At 29.7% G+C, this 14,945-nt stretch overlaps 1 protein-coding gene across 4 annotated transcripts in view; it reads right to left on the bottom strand.

Moving 5' to 3' along the window:
- The window catches only part of LOC111676373 (Y+L amino acid transporter 2), a 49,975-nt gene that overhangs the window by 21,505 nt on the left and 13,525 nt on the right, over positions 1-14,945 (bottom strand). For 2 of the 4 annotated variants that reach the window (XM_046948031.1, XM_046948027.1), the window contains exon 1: positions 14,170-14,589. The exons of 1 other annotated variant lie outside the window; for it this stretch is intronic. The gene's annotated coding sequence lies outside the window, so the exon portion shown is untranslated. Of the gene's footprint in view, positions 1-14,127; positions 14,146-14,169; positions 14,590-14,945 lie in introns of those variants that run through there. One more of the 4 variants, XM_046948029.1, reaches the window with a different exon arrangement.

The following is a 14,945-nucleotide window of genomic DNA, read 5'->3' as shown; positions in this document are numbered from 1 at the left end:
TTATCATTAACATAAAATAATTATTTGTTGTTATTGATTCAATGAATTTCACAAAAAAAAAATGACGATAATGAGATCTTAAAGACTGTCACCATCTGTTACAGACTCTAGAGAGTCTAGCTGATTTATTGCTAAAGATACGATTAAAAAGACTTTTGAGAAAGAAAAAAAGGGAGCAATATTTTGTATAAGGAAGTGTGTAAATTTCAAAAGAAATGTTAAATTTTATATTGTTTTTTTTTTTAAATTTAATTTAAACAACTAATTAGATAATGAAGCTTTTTGTTTAATAATTAAATCAATTTGGTCAAAATTATTTACAGCACTGCACACAGAATTATTAAGAAAAACATGACTTGCATTTTTTCTTAATAAAATCCAGTTAGAACGAGTATTTTTTTTAAGACCAGATTTCAGCCTTATATGACTCTATTTATACATTTAAATTCCTTTTAGCTTTACAAACAAAACATCGTTTAATTCACACTATATATACCTATGACTGATGCAAAACATATGACGACACACTAAAATTTAAATAAAAATTACCTACAATTTAATTCAAACACTAATTGTTTAATTAATATGTGAGAATTGTGTATAAATTTTATGTGACATACATATGTTTACTTTTATGAGTACATGTCATTAAACTGATAATTAAATTTATGAAATTTTGAATTATCAAATATTTTTGAAAATACTAACAACTTAAAGTATAATACTAAATACAACAACTTGACAGCAAAAAAAAATTAAAATTTTGATAATGAGTAATCTAGATAATGTAGTTATTTTGTACATTACCTGGTAATGAATAGTCGTTATCAATAACATTATTTAGAATCAGTCCAATTACCTGAAGCATCTATTCAACGTTTGTGATTCGAATTATAGCTGGTATCAGAATTCTTTTTAAATAGCTTGTTAAAACTTGGTTCACACTGTTAAACTTTTATTGAGAAACTTTTGATTTCGTGTGTGAGAGAAAGATATGGTTGATATTTCTTTCTCTTTTTCTCACACACAAAGATCAAAAGTTGCCCAAAATAAGATTTCCATTGTGAACCAGGTCTAATGGAGCACATTTCTAACCAGTTATTTTTTGAACATTGTTGAACAAAAATAATTAGTTACTCAACCCAAAAGTAAGTACTTCCACATTACTTGCCTGCTTGCCGGGTAAGTAAAGTTTTTCCTGAGTTTTATTGAGCGTTTGAACGATTTTGCATTTCAATCAATTTAGTGAAACTATTTAATTTTCTTATAAATAGTAATTGTTGTTATATTTATAAACACACAACAGCATAATTGATATACTTATCATTTGTGAAATTATCTAGTTGTAAATAGTTTATTTAATGTTCACATAAAAATAAAGGGAAAGTAGAATAAGTTTCAAATTTAGAAGCTAGTAATTGATTTAGAAATCAGCTAAGGTACTGAAGTTATTATATCCTACACCACTATAGTGGGAAGGGTATTTTGCGCTTATGTTTGTAACACCTAAAAATGTTGGTTCTATTCTGAGTCGATTTAGATACATATATCCGTCCGTCTGTCTGTCTGTTTCTACTTTGATGAAAATTGTCACATACTCCTCTTTTGGTCGGCCATGCCCGACTATATATTCATACTTGTTGAATTTTGTTTTATTGTTATTATTGCATCCGCTGTTATTATTATTTTGAACCTTTGCTGGTACAGCGTCTCGTTTTTTGTATGATTTTAAGTATGTCAGATCCTATTGTTTAGACGTAGATATATGGACACTATGATTGCTCTATTCAGCAATGGCGCAGACTGAAATATGCTGGTAAAAGACTTTTTTATAATCTGAACTATCTCAAGGATGGTCCCTAACCAATCTACCTAAATTTGATAGTTGTAATAGATGATTCTCTCGGGATCAGTTCGTGTGAGGACTTTGATTGTTATATTTCCTCAAATGTACTTATTTAGGACGTTCTAATATAGGAGATGCCACGCCCTTTATAAATAGGCAGCTATGTTTTTTTCATATGTTCATGTGATTGTTAAAGTTGTTCATACAAAATTTGAGAACTTTAGCTGTTGCAGTTTCTGAGATATCCAAATTAAATTTTATATGCAAATTTTTAAATTTCAGTTCAGCGTTTTTTTATCAGGCTTCGACCCTGTCAAAATATCTTGAAAATTTGTTCTATAAATCGACTTTCGAATAATCGAATTCGTTTTGTTTCAAAAAAGTCGATAAATCGATTATTGTCTATGAAAAAGTCGACTTTTTAAATAAAAGTCGAAAAGTCGGCAAGTCGAAAATTCGGAAAGAGTAGAAAAGTCGGAAAATGTCGAAAAGTAGAATAAAGTCGTAAAAAGTATAAAATAGTCGAAAAAGTACTATATTTGTTTGAGATGTTCCAAAAGACAATATTGTTTAGTTGGAAATATGTTGTTTTGTAAGAAATATGAAAAAAATCATAAAAACCTCAACAAAAAAACTTTCTATCCTCTAAAACAGTCCGCAAAACTCAAAAATAGTTGAAAAGTCAAAAAATCGAAAAATGTCGAAAAGTCGGAAAAAGTCGAAAAGTCGAAAGTTTATTAAATCCGACTATTTATAAAATAATTTTTGAAAAGTCGACATTTAACTAAATGCAAAAAAGTCGTTTCAATTAACTATTAACAGACGGATGGACGGACATTTCTGAATTCAATCGAAAACTGTTTTGCGTCGATTGTAAGACAATCATATTTGTGCGTAACGCATCATATTCCAGCGAAAACGAAGTGCTTCCAAAATAATAACATTTATAACAACTTCAAAGGTATTATTAAGTAATTGTTTTAAATTCTGTGGAAGTGATGTTTAATAACTTTCGAAAAGGCAAATTTTAATAAAATGTGTCTATTAATATTATTAATGTTAATATTAGTGAAGTCAAATTAGTTGTATTATATAATCCAAATAACTTCCAAAAAAGAACATTAAAATTACATTTTAAAAATGACTTCAGAAGTTGTGAATTTGAAATCAAATCAAAAGAACATTTCTCCTATGACAAGCCTGTGTTAAAATCATTATTTTTTTAGGTAATTTTCAGCAATTTAATGGAGTACATTTTAGTTCTTTTTCGCATCTTTGGAAGTTAATTTTCTTTACTAGTGTAGGGTATAAAATGCATACATATGATTACCATTGTACATTATTTACTGTCGGTTTATCTTAGAAAAATATTCTGTACATTTCGTTTTTGAAATTCATTTTATTTTCAATTATAATTGATATTTATTCATAATTTGTAAATATTATTTGTAAATATTGTTGTTATACCAACAATTTATTGACATAAATTATTTCCCTTTGTTCAATAGTAAAAATTCCGGAAATTATAAAAAAAGTTTAAATGGTTATAAGTACATTCACTTTTTTTTTTAATTGACAAAAATTAAAAAGAGAGGCCTGTTTATACGAAAGGAAATCAATAATGTGATTGAACTTTCAAAATTATTGATTAAGAAATTTTAACAAAAGCAATATATAGACAATTTGTAACTTTTTTAATAATCATATTAAAAAAAAGTATTAAAAACCATTACAAGTAAAGATTTTTATCAAAAATAAAAAATCTATTTATTAATTATAAAATTAAAAAAAAAACACATTAATGGTGTAATGAAAACAGATTTTTTTTTAGAAATTTTTTAATATTCTTAACAAGTGATATTAATAGTTTTTTTCTATTTCCTAAGAGAAAAAAAAAACAATTTTGCATAAATTAACATAAATTTATTTAAATGTTTCTTTAATTATTAATTGTTATGTGTAGAAGTTTATCGCTTAAGAATACCGGTAAAAAAATGTATGGTTTCTAGAAGTGTTACCACCTGTGAAGAGGTTAATAAACTACAAATTAATTTTTTTCTATTTATAATTTTTTTGTTTTACAAGTTTATGTTTATATAAAACAAGAACAACTTTTTTATTTAGGGTTTTCAATTAATTTTTGTTTCTTTTGTATTGAGGGAGATTTTTTAGTGTTAACATTTAATAATAAAAAAAAACTGTGTTAATTTTTCTCTTAATAGTTGTGTTTTACAAATGATTAACCAAGCCTAACAAAACAATAATGTTTTATATTTTTATTTGGTTAAAAAGAAAAAGTCTAATTTTTAAGATTGAAAGTTAGATTTTAAGAAACAGACAGACTAATTGTAATTAAACTAATTTTTAGAAAACTTTTTTAAATAGAAGTTCTAAAGAAGCAAAACAGAAATGGAATTTTCTATATGACTAACACAGGTTTAGCATATCAGGGATGTGTTTTTTCAGTGATTTCGTTTAATAATATCAAAAAAATAAAAAAATATGGTTGTTGTTGCCGAATGAAGCTACGGCTTAATTTCGATCATAACACAAACTTGTCATATTCGCTATGTTTTTTCAGTGATTTCGATTCATAACTTCGAAATAATCAATAAATAGATAGTTGCGGTTGTCGTACAGCACGTAACGCATTCCTGTTATAAACAAAACTAGTCTAGATCAATGTCATATATATTTTCAAACAAAAATAATTGACCGGCATGAGTCCCCCCGGGGGCATGTTACCTTGGTGAAGCCTGCTCCTTGGTGTTATTGCAATTCCGGGGTATAAAGAGGCGGACAATACCTCTAGTCTGGCCGGGACTAAAAAATTGGTGACAGTCTACTGTTTGGTTTAGTTCTTGCATAGATTGAAAGAGGTCAGATCAGAGCACCGCATAATCTGGTACTACGGGTGGCCAGTTGCCCGCAGGACTATGTCCAGGCTGATCAGTTGATTGAGGTTCCTTCGGGATCCACGTAGTGGCTGTGGTTTAAACCCAAGTTTGCGGGGAGAGTAAGTGGCGGTTAAAAGACTGATGTTGCCGAGACAACAGATACCCCAGAGTGGAGTGACTGTGGGACTAAGCGTTGGAAATGAGTTGGTATTAATTGTATATGGTACGGGGTGAATGTGAGATACGGCGGACCTTACCCCACCCGTCTACCTATAATGAATGTGTCGTATGTTTTTTGTTCTTATGAATGTGTCGTATGAATGAGATGTGTGCTGGGTTGAATGATGATGGATGAAAGGTATCATGTACATATGATACCATTGAATTTTCCTTGTGAGTAAGAACAAAGTCTTCGGCCTATTTGATGGATTCATACTTCGGTCCATCGGTCACGCCTATAGGTGCTGTTGCCGAATCAACAGAGGCCATCCGATGGTCAGAGATTAGATAGCTCGAGTACTTCAGCAAAGTACTTGTGCATGGACCGGTCAAAGCCAATGTACAAAGATTGTCACCTGAGTTCTTCATTGATGGTAGACCGTTCTCAAGATACTCACGTAAAACTCTCGACATTCATTTGACCCGGCATGACGCCGGCTCAACTTCGATCATAGCAGATCGATTAATGTTGCAAGAGCAACATTAGAGCAAAAGCCTGTGAATATTTTTTGTCGGTTAGCTCTAAACTTGGAGGCAAAATGGTTCGCAACAAAATCATTGATCGATACTAAAGCTCCGGCCTTGTTATGGAGGATAATCTTCAATGAAATTACCAGATGAAGTAAACCTAACGAATGCAAAACGCTTCGACGTAGAGTTAAAACAACTTAAAAAACAATTACCTAACAATAACGGTTGAGTAACCCCAACAAGAGGGGAACTATTAGGCTTCTTATAATAAGTCCGATTTAAGTATGATAGAGGTGATATTTACGGGCACAATTATACAAAATTGTAAAAACTACCAGCATAACAATGTAGAACATATATCTAGAACAACGAAAGTAATGCCGAAACCCTTGCCCTTTTATTGCCAGGCGATGTTATTCCAGATATTTTAGGAATTTCAGGAACTCTGATTCGAAAATTCTAAGGAACTACATACATGTTACTGAGACATTACAAACATTAAACGATAATTATTTTCATAGAGCACTATATAAGGTTATTCTCACCAGATCTTTTCATGAAAAGGATAACATGCAACAAGCCCAGAGGTTATTTTTCAGGTCCTGCTTTCAATTAATCAGAATACGAATTTGTTCAATAAAAAGGCCCAATATGAAAACATTAATCTAATCGTGACTGCAGTTTTTGATGACCGAAAAGTGTTTAAAAAGATGCGCGTTTAAAAAATGCTTTGAATATGATCCTAATTTAAGATTGAAAACTGATTATATGAAAAAACAATAACAAATTATATAGCAATCATAAAACAACCGGCATTTGGACTCACAAATGACTCGAAATCGATAAAAATATGAGTCGAAATTGTTTAGAAGTGGGTTTCATAAAAGAAACTTTTATAAGAGTTGCGGCTAATGTACCATTTCTCCCGAGGAATGTATTATTTATGATCAGAAAATTAGCGCATATATATATAATCATTATAATCGTTCAAATGTGACAAAAAAGACTCGAAAGTGATCAAAAATTTTAAAAATACTAGCTGGGGATGATTTTAATCATACATATCAAAAGATGAGCGCATTATGACAGTTCATTTAACAGTTAACCTTTTCGTAAGTTTTATCGGACTTTAAAAAACACGTTTCAATATTTAGGTTCAAAATTCTATTTTCACAAATAATATTTTCCTTTTCGTTTCTGTAAAAAGCTGTTTATATCAGATTATAAGCCATTACTAAACTAATTAAAAGTAATGTAAACGGTATAAAGTAGTCTTTGATAAGTAAAATATTGAACAAGTACAAGTTTTTGCTGGGATCCTTAAGAAATGTAAAAAATACTCAAAATAACATAACACAATATCCATTCATTTAAAAATATTTTTTTCGTTTGTGTAAAAAGCAGTTTATATCAGACTATAAGCCATTACTAAACCAATTAAAAGTATGGAGTAATCACTGATAAGTAAATTGTTGAATAAGTACAAGTTTTTGCTGGGATCCTTAAGAAACCAAGAAACCCAAAATAACACAATACAATAGATTTTAGTCCATTTATTTAAAAATAAATCAGCTTTTGCGTATCAGAAATATAAAAACCTTATCGCAGACATCTTTTGTTGTAAAAATCTTAAGGTTTTAAGCATGAAATTACTTTTTCTTCAAAAATATATAAAGTTCATTAACTTTTTAAGTTTAAAAAATATTAATAAAGAATTTGCTGTCTGTTTTTGTTGTTTGTTGTTGTCTATGTTTCTTGTTAAAAGTTTTGAAACTACAATTACCATTCACATTTTATTTTGTATGTGTTTCTTTTGAAAAATTATATAGAGTTCATTATAAAGATTGTTTCGTTTTTTTTTTAATTTTTCTTAACAATACTTTTTTTTAGTAAATGTTAACAAAATAATATTTTTAACATTTACCAACAGAACAACTAAGCAACAGCAGCAGATAATTGAAAAAAATGTTGCCAACTCTAATTTAAATTAAGAAAAAAAAAACAAAAATTGAGAAATATAATAATGACATGTTTTGTTTTTTTCTTTAACCATAATTATGATTGACTAATATCAATTTTTTAATTCATGAATTTAAAGAATTGTTGATTACAGCATAAAATAATATTTAACAGTTAATAAATCTTTATGTTTTCCAATTATCTGTAATTAGGTGTAAAAAAAACGAACTGTGTTTTAAGGAAAAAAATCGCACAAAATTATAAATACGTATAATCAAACATGATTGTTTAATACGCACGGTTTGATTTTATGTTATTTTTTAAAGTGAGCCAGGAAAAACCACTGAAATGTAAATTACCAATGTTGCAATTTTTATTAAGAAATCTTGTAAGACAAATGTAATTCACCGGATTTTTTTCTAAAGTGTGTAAATTATTTTTGTGTATGGAATTTTTGGAAAAATATAAAGAGTACAAAATATTTATAATTTAAAGTTATAACTAAACGAATGTTATGGTTTTCACAAAAGTTTTTCGCATAACAACGGACGGTATGAATATGGAATTTAAAGGTTTAATCGGGTCGGTTGTAAGCTCCTTTACCAGAGACTCTGTTAAGTGTCAAACATACGGAGTTAAAGATCATTGTAATGTTTTGAAAAAAGGGTAAAACTTTAGCACTTTAAATTTTAATCATTTTGAAATGGCGAAAAAACTCACGAAAAAAGCTTTTTCCAAAAAAAGCTTTTATCCTTTTTAAATGAAAAAATGTATTGCTGTAAAAGCTCATATTGAATTCTTTTTTCAAAAGTTCGTTTCTTTTTGTAAGATTTCTCCAGAGTTCACTAAATCTTGCGACTTATACAAAATTATATTAAAGCTTTCACATTAAAGCTTTCAATCTTTCTGTTATATAGCTCTTACATTTTGACATTTATGATCACTGTTCAGTACCCAGCAGTTCGACAAAGAGTCAATAAATTCGAAAAAGGGAATGATTTCCATTTTAGTCTAACCATCTGGTTGTCTTTATTTCGTAACGGATGTACTCTTTGCAATCGAGGGTGAAGACAATCGTCACTTTAGTGTCTCCTTTCTAAGCGAGAGAGTGAACACTTTAAAACTTGAGCTTGCTTTGCTGTCTCTTCGTAATCTATAGGATGACGTATGACTTTCGTAGGATAAGCACATGTTAGTCGCTTAAACATGGTTAGGGGTAAACCCTTAAGACTGTCCGACCAAACTCTATCAAATCATAATCCCAAGGTTTACAGAGGCGTCACGAGAAAAAAAAACTATTTTTATTTCTTTGAGCACAAGTTTCTCACTTAAGGGACTTTTTTAAAGTCCTTTCACACGATCACACCTTACGTACGTAAAGTATAATGAAACGAAATTTTATCCGTAAGACAAAAATGAAAATAAAAATCGTATGATTTATATTTTTTATATTTACACAATTGGTTTAAAACAGTGGATCTCAAATACATACTACCACAGTTTTATTTATGTTGGTAAAGCAGCAGAGCACAGAATTCAGAATTCAAATAAAAGTGTACTAATAAAATAACTACGAACTATAAAGTAAAAAGTGTTTTCCAAGCTCATGAGAGCAAATCATCATCTAATTCTCATTTATAGAAGAACAGAATATTCTTATGCTATCACGCGTGCTATGAAATTTCAATATTGAACTTCTCTGGTTTAAAAAAATAACAAAGGAAGAAGGAATCAGCTGTTTCATTTATTTTGTTTGTGTTTACATAAAAATATATCCCTGATCTAATACCCTTCACCTTCGTGAGAAGGGTATATATAAGTTTGTTATTCCGTTTGTAATTTCTATAATATAATTTTCCGACCCTATAAAGTATATATATTCTGGATCCTTTTAAATAGCGGAGTCGATTAAGTCATGTCCGTCTGTCTGTCCGTCTGTCTGTTGAAATCAATTTTCTGAAGATTCCAGATATCTTCAAGATCCAAATCTTCAATAATACTGTCAAACATGCTTTCGGTCTATAAATAACTGAGTTATGGGTAAAAATCTGAGACTACCTATGAAAATTTCCTCAACAAATTATAAATATATAAAAGCATAAAAACAACAACAAGGAGATAAAGCAGTAATATGTTGGTAATACACCACATATTTGTTTGAGGGTGGTAATATAGTTTAACGGTGGTAGTACAGTACAACGGTTAATATTTCTTTCTTCTACAGTTTATATTTGTTTGTGTGTATGTTATGTGTGACATGTGTGCAGAGATACAAGTATGTTTTTAAAACATACTTGGTGAGGGGCATATAAGATTCGGCACAGCCGAATATAGAAATCTGACTTGTTTTTGAGTCATTTTAAAAAATTCGAAACAATAGACACCGTTAAGTATAAAAAATGTACCGCTTGTGATTTTTCTTAAAGAGTTTAGCTGAAACTTGAGTTAAGTAACAGTTACCGTATCATGATCAATATTTTGAATTCCCTACAGCACTTTAGTGGGAAGGGTATATTGGGTTTGTGCTGATGTTTGTAACGCTCAATAATATTGGCCTTATCCCCACCTTAAAGTATACCAATCGGCACAGAATCATTTTCCGAGTCAATTTAGCTATGTCCGTCCGTCCGACTGTCCGTCCATATAAACCTTATAATCAAATTACAATTTTGAAGATATTTCAATGAAATTTGGTACATGATCTTCTATATCCCAGGAACGAAGCCTATTGGTCCATTATTTCACCTAGCCCCCATACATCTGTACCCCCGAATAGGGCTTGTAAACATTGTAATCAAACTTCAGGTCGCAATTTAGGAGATAATTCAATAAAGTTTGGCACATGATCTTCTATTGAACCGTAGACGAAGCCTATTGAAAATGGTAAAATTCAACTTTAATGCTTTACTATGACAACTAAATCACATTTTATTTTTTTGTAAAAGGTATAGTCGGGCGAGGCCTATATGGTCGGCCTTAATAATTTCTTACTTGTTTTATTTAAAAATATGAAGGATGTAATGCTCCAAAAAGATGCTAAAAATGGAAGTACAGAATGTAAAAAATTTGCAATTCAAGAAGTTTTATTTTTTATTATCTTAATCCGATCTTACCAAAATTTCAAAAAGTTTGGTTGGTTACAATATTTAGGGAATTAAATATACTCAGAGGGAAAAAGAAAAATAGCCGCCTATTTTCAAACTGACACAAAAGTATTTATAATTTTTCAATAACATCCGTTGTCAAAGTATAAACATACGTTCGGCAACACTCGTAGTAGAAATCAACATTTTATACCTTTATCTAAATGTTAACAAACATGGTAAGCTCACTATTTACAACGAGTTGATTGTCTTGTTATGTTATTGAAAAATTACAAACGCATTGGTAACAATTAAGCATCAGGCATGCACGTTTCTTCTTCCGTCTGTGTATAAAAAACAATATCAATTTTATTGCAAGTTCAAGTTCTGAAAATAATTATTCAATCAGATAACTTTGGTTAATGTGTAAGTTAACAAAAAGGCCAGCGTTAGACCCAAAATATTTTAAAAATTGTCATGAAACAAAGAAGTCTGAACGACTTATATACCTACAAACTGGAAATTTTTTCGTAGCAAAAAATCGGTAATAGTCAAACTATTACATATATATATTTTGGAAAGGGTAACTCAAGCATACATTTTTGTAAATCGGACTAATGCATAGTTTTAGAAAACAAAATAAATCAATTTTTGATTTGTATACCAATGTTCCTCCTATTGTTATGTTGTATTGTTAAACTGCTAATTACTTACTATTTTCCATTTATCATTTTTTTTTTACTTGTAAACATACAAACAAACACTAATAACATTATTACTCAAATACATATTATTGATTAATTTATAAAATCCATTAGAATACATATTCCGACTTATTTTTAGAATATTATATTTAAATCACATATTAAGGTTAGATTAATATCAGCAACTATTAACAAATACACATTTTTCGAATATTTTTACACAATAACAATTTAGTTCAAAGTAATTTTTGCTCATTTGTAGTAATAATGACAAATTTTAATGTCAACAAGTGGCAGAAGAAGACATTGTTTCAATTAAGTTTTGCGACATTAAGCAGATTATTAGGTGATGTTTTGTAAGTTATTTAATTACAAAATATATAGACGACAGATGAAAGACAACAAAAGTAAATTGAACTTTGAAGATAGATTTTAGGTTTAATTAGTATGACATTTCATTAATTGAAGTTTTATTTTGGCAAAGAAGAATTAATATATAGTACAATATTTTTGTATGCACTTTTCTACATATATTGACGTATCATCCATTTTTTATGTGAAACTTTATATTTTAGTTTTTCCCCAAATAGAAAAACCCGCAATATTTATTTGAAAAAATTTATGGCCTTTTGCAGCAAGTTCTGTGTTACAGTTTCTAAAATCATATTATGTCAGAAATTTCAAACAAAATAAGAAACAAATTATTCATAAATCAGAAAACGATTGCAAACGACGATTAAAATTATTCAAAGCTTTTAGAAATTATCCATCTCGTAACCTCAGAGCAAAAACTGTCATTACCTAGTAAGCTAGAAAGTAATATTGGAATCACGTGGAAACTAATTACTCTTGGGGTGAATAATAACGAGGTTCAAATAATATGTTGGTTTAATAAACGCTGTAAACAATTCCAATTCAATCTCTACCAGTAATAACATATTCAGCTAAATGAAATAATATGGAAGATAATATACACTCATTACCAAGTAATGTATGAAATAACTACTGGTAATTACCAAAAATTTCAGACTTTTTGCTGGGCAATTCTGAAAAACTTCTCAGAGTTAACACAATGAATTTAAGTTGTCAGGTTGAGAAAATTTGGGCGATATCAGGTGTTATAGTTAAATGTATGATTGGATTGTAAGAAAGCTTTAACTGAATGCTCTCCCAGAGTAACGTTTGCATCAACATATGGGTATCAGGTCACTCGGGAGTAGTGGTCAACGAAAGGACTTTTTATTAGCTTTAAAGCGAAGGGAGCACAAGGTAGTTAACCTGACGAACACAAACAATTCGACACAACGAAAGCTGAATAGAAAATATGGGTAAGAGAATTCCATAAGGCCTTTCAGAATAATGCAACGGTGGGTAAAACCACAGATATCTCATGGGTTGACCCTGAAGCAAGACGAGAAATCTCTTCAAAATGATCAAGTCCGAGATAAGTAAGTTAGTACATATTGACACACAGCATTAGGAGCACAATTATACAAAATTGAATGTGTGGATCATGACGATTGCATGTGGGATAGTGAAACATTTTCATTGAACATTCGTCGAAGTTAGATCCAAGTATCTTGAAAGTTATACTATTCCGGAAATAACATTCCTCACGAAAATTGATTGAGTGATTCTTAGGAATTATGTCTAGGTAAAAATAGAATACCACTCATATGTATGGGCCAGAGCTTCGAAGTCTATTTTGGAACTTCTCGACCTATACCGCGTACAAAAGAGGGCAAAGGTACTTATCGGTGACAGTAGAGTATTCAACTCTATTGATTCACTGGAGCACCGTCGCAACGTGGTGTATATTTCACTGATCAATCGATACTATAGGGGAAAGTGTTTCTCTTAAATTTTGTAGCTACTCGACCGCTTACGAAGGTATTTATCGGTGACAGTTGGGTATCCAACTCTATTGATTCACTATAGCTCCGTCGCAACTTGGTATATATTTCACCGATATATCAATACTATAGGGAAAAATGTTTCTCTGAAATTAGGGAACTCTTTTGCGATATCAAGAACAGTGGTCGATTGACCACTAGACCGCATAACATACATATTACCGGAAAAATTCATTCTTCAGTCGAACTATTCGTATGTGAAATAAACTTCCAGCATAGGTACTCCCCGTCACTTTCGATGTGAAAAGTTTTTAATCAAATGTTTACTACTCCCTCTATCCTCCCTCTCACAACCTATTTTCATAGTTCCAGCACAATGTACTGCATGAGTAGGTGTCATCCCCTGAGTGCTGGTTTAAGAAAAACAAATGAGCGCACTTCAGGCCCGATTGTGTCCAAGGAGTATTTCTTTGAATTTGATGTAGTATACATCCTTAATAGGAATCTAACCTTAAAAATTATTATTAATGACTTATTTCAAAGAATAATTCTGAATACTAGAAAACTTTTTTTGAAATTATATTTTTAGAAGGAAGAGAACGGACTCAGAACCAGACCCCATGTTAAGGGCGATGGATATTTGACGTTTTATTGGTGAAAATTACATAAACATTTCTAAAGAAAAGCCTTTTTATGTTATTATAATTTTTACAACCATAAACCATTTGTTGAAAACTTTGCACATTAAATATTATTTACATTATGTAATTTAAGATAAAATATTTAATACGTATTAATTTTTTAAGCTTTAAACATTCTTGATAATTAAAATTTAAACAATTTGTTTTCTTTTTTCTCCATAGATTCGCAAATAAAGTTCATATAAACGTATTTTATCCGGGTAAGTTAAAACTTTATCATTTTCCTTGCACTTGCATTCACTGACGCATAAACATTATTTTTTTAAATAAAAATTTTAAAATAAAATAAACAATTTAATCATTTCACTGATATAATTAACATAAATGTTTATAGTATAAATTTCAAATTTAACAATTGTTGACATTGAAAGAAACAAAAAGATTACATACATACATTGTTTTTCAAAAAAGAGATAAAATTAAAATTCATCTGTACCTTTTAACTTTAATCTAGAAGAACAAATTACACTTTTTTTATTGTAAATTTAACTTTTTATTTTAAATATGTACAGCTGCCGTTTCTGTTCTATTCAGTTTAAAATTCACTAAATCACGTTTATTTAAATTACTGCAAGCGTGTTTATTGGTGTAAGGACCATGGAAATGAAACCACCACTAAAAAAAATCACAAAACGCGCGTTAACAACTTGTAAGTTTTTGTTAGAATTTTTTTAATATCTTTGCAGTAACTGCTGCATGTTGTTAGAACTTAAGGGGTTGACCAACGGGTACAGTAGAAATTTGTTATTTCAAAACCAGAACACACACGATTTTTGTTCTATTTTTCTGGAGTTGTTGTTATTCCGTACGAAAACCGTCGCTTTTAAAACGTTCTATACGATTTCAACAAGTAAAAGCAACTAAAAAATTGTTTTCCAAAACCCATAGAATCAATTCTTGTTCAGAAAAGTTTTGTTGTGGATTTTTTCAGTCATTTGTTATTGTATTTTTTGTTTGAAACTCATGCCAACACGTTGGGGTTGTAAGCTGTTTTTTCATGTTCGTTGCGAACATGTTTGATTGTTCGCATAAGATGCCGTTAAAATTTTGGTTTTTACGTTGCTTAGAAGTAGTTGTACTCGTAGATTTTAGGTTCTTTTCTTTATATTATTCGTAAACTGGTTTTATATTCATGAGCTTCATGTGATTGTATCTGAAAGATGTTATTTAGTTTTAATTAATGTTCTAACGTCTTTCGTTAGTTGAAATATT

This window comes from Lucilia cuprina, chromosome 4 (genome assembly GCF_022045245.1).
Source record: "Lucilia cuprina isolate Lc7/37 chromosome 4, ASM2204524v1, whole genome shotgun sequence".
Taxonomy (NCBI): domain Eukaryota; kingdom Metazoa; phylum Arthropoda; class Insecta; order Diptera; family Calliphoridae; genus Lucilia; species Lucilia cuprina.
The sequence above is the reverse complement of the archived record's forward strand: the minus strand, read 5'-3'. Positions and strand labels throughout refer to the sequence as shown.